Raw genomic sequence first — 2,938 nt, forward strand, 5'->3', positions numbered from 1 at the left:
CCCAAGTCAATGCACCATGGTAAGATTTAGGATGGGTACTACATGTTCCTTTCTTTTGGGAAGTGGGAGAAAGGTGATCTCTTGAGGGAGAAGGCAGGAGAGAGAGAGAACCAGTAGCAACGTTGGCCCATGTGCTCAGACAGGATGCCTCTATGAGAGAGTCTTGTGGAAGTGGAGGACTTGCGGTGTGAGGCTCTTAAAATATGTACCCTGTGGAGAATCTTCATGCATCCCCAAGAGTGCCTGTACCTGAGTTTGTACTGCCCATTGCTGGACTGATGAGCAAAGGAAGGGAAGGTAATGGGGTGATGGGGTTCCCGCAGGTTCTGAAGATCTATTTGTAGGAGAGAAATGCTCTGGCCAGAGGCGACCTCCCTGAGGGGTGATGACCTCCGAAGGGCCTTTCTGTGTAGAGAGCAGAAGCAGCTGTGATCTGAATCCCAGGTACCCTGGTTGCAGTCTGTCTCCTGATCCAGACTCTTCCCTCAGAGCCTTCCTTCTCTTTTTGGTTCAACCTACTTTGAGCTCTTGAAAGAAATTCTTTCTCATCCTTCCATGCAGGGCCTCTGCAGGGCTGGGTGGAGTGCCCACAGACCAGTCAGAGCGGGGAGGAGCATACTGGGGCCAACGAGGGACGGAGAAGGCTAGAGCTCCCTGTCAGCCCCAGACAGTGCTGGCTACTTTGCTGGCTTGCCTTTCCTCTCCACCGCAGGAAGGGCTCATGCATGGGGCTTTGGTTGGTCTCTGTGGTGCCTTTGTGACATTAGAAAAAGGCTCCCTCTGGGCAGATGCAGTACCATGAGCCCATGGGATGGGGAGCACAAGACCTTTATACTAAGAAAAAGGCTCTCTTCTCTCTGGACCAATGAAGCTATGTGCTAAGGGACATGGCTTGGCTAGGGGAGGGTGGGCTGCATTTCAGCTCCTACTTGTCCTCTCTGCTGGGCACCTTTTGGCATTGCACAACTGCATGACCACGTAGGGTATGCTGCGTGTTCCAGCCTCTTTGCCTTTCAGTGCACTGTTTCTCCCTCTGGAGTGTTGTCCTTCTAGCTAGATTAGTCAAATTCTACCCATCCTTGGAGGCCCAGTTCAGGTCTTCTCTGGCCCACAGCCATCTCCCTCTCCTCAGGCTTCTGCAGTACCATCAGCCTGTAGACATTCATTACAATGGAAATGGTGGCATGTTACCCTAGTTCTCAACTGGGGCAGTTTTGACCCCCAGGGGACATTTGGCAGTGTCTGGAGACATTTTTTGTTATCACAACTGAGACAGGGGACCTTTAACTGGCATCTAGTGAGTAGAGGCTGCTAAACATCCTACAATACACAGGGGAGTGCCCTCCACCTCCAACAGCAAAGAATTATCTGACCCCACATGTCAATAGTGCCAAGGGGAAACTCTGAATGAGATGATCTCTAGTCTCGAAAAGACTTTAATGTCACATCCTAAATGATATTGTGGGATTTTTATATTGTATTTTAATGACTTCAGTGTCAATGTTATTCCCTTAAACAGATGGTGACTACTGTGAGGACAAAGACCATGTATCTTGCTGGTCTCTGCTCCAAGGGCTCTAGCACAGGATCTCCTAGGGTTTGTGGCCATCAGGAAGATGTAGAAAGAGGATGAACAATAATACTCTCTGGCCTGCCCCAGCCCTGCTCTTAGGTGTTTTTCATGAGCTTCTGCTAGAATTTCTTGCCAATTGAATTCTTTGCATTATATATTAACAAAACAAAACAAAACAGAAAAAGAGAGCCAGCCAGACAGGGAATTCCTGAATATGGCTTATATAACAACCCCAGTCCTCAGCCTGCACCTCACTACATGCCTAAGCTGTGGGCTCAGCTGAGAAGACGTTGAGAGGAATCATTAAACTTCAAGGTTGTGGGCAGGCATATGTCAGCTTTCTCTTTAGCCTGGAGCAAGAAATCTATGAACTGTGTTTCCCAAATCCGTAAATGCAGCCTGGGGAAACCCCACACCAGGATTCCTTAGAAAGAAAAGCTCTAATAGATTTCCTTCTTAAATGCAGCATCTCCCAGCAGGTCAGGTCTTTGTATTTGTGGGGGTCCAGAGCAAGAGGACAAATGGAGGTCCACAAACTGTATGTTTAAATATTTCGCAACTACAAAGTAAGCTAACAAATTGTTCAATGTTCTAGCATCCTATCTTGAAAAGTATATCTTCGTAATGACCTAGAAGTTCAAACTGAATTGAGAATTCTCATACTCCTCACGCCGCCATGCTGAAGTGCAGTGGTTGTGGGGAGCACCGGCCCCAGGCCTCCCCAGGCTCTGAGCTCATGACACATGGCCTGTCTTCTCCTCCTCTCACCCCCAGCTCTGCCCCACCCTTTGAGGGACCTGACGAGGGCATTCCAGCCTACATATTCAAGTTCCAGTTACACGTCTATGCTTACCACCAGTTCAATCTACACTGAGGAGGATAGACCTGGGCTCTAGAAATAGGTTTGGGGCCTTTTGGGCAAGGAGTTCCCTGTACTCTGTATACTCAGGGTATGGTCTGGGAAGGAGTGAGTGTGGCAGACACATCCTCTTGGCCTCACAGACTTCTTACCCCATGGGGAGACCAGAGAAGAGCCAAAACGGGGTCCTCTTAAGGTGTCAGCCTAACGTGAGGTCCCTTTTATCCGGTCTAAGGACAGAACTGCTACCCAGGGGAGCAGCAGCTACTTGATGTTTCCTGGGCCTCTGGAGGCCGACCACCTATGCTTGCTCCACCACACACGAGTGGGCAGGAACCTCGAGAGCCTCTTTTTTTTTTTCAACAACTTTATTGAGATATAATTCATGTACTATACAATTCACCCATTTAAAGTGTATAATCCAATGGCTTTTAGTATATTCAGAGTCGCACAACCACTGCCACATCAATTTTAGACCATTTGTGACCCCAGAGGAAATCCTGCAA

The sequence above is a fragment of the Pteropus medius genome, unplaced genomic scaffold, assembly GCF_902729225.1.
Source record: "Pteropus medius unplaced genomic scaffold, Ma_sr-lr_union100, whole genome shotgun sequence".
In the NCBI taxonomy this organism is placed as follows: Eukaryota; Metazoa; Chordata; class Mammalia; order Chiroptera; family Pteropodidae; genus Pteropus; species Pteropus medius.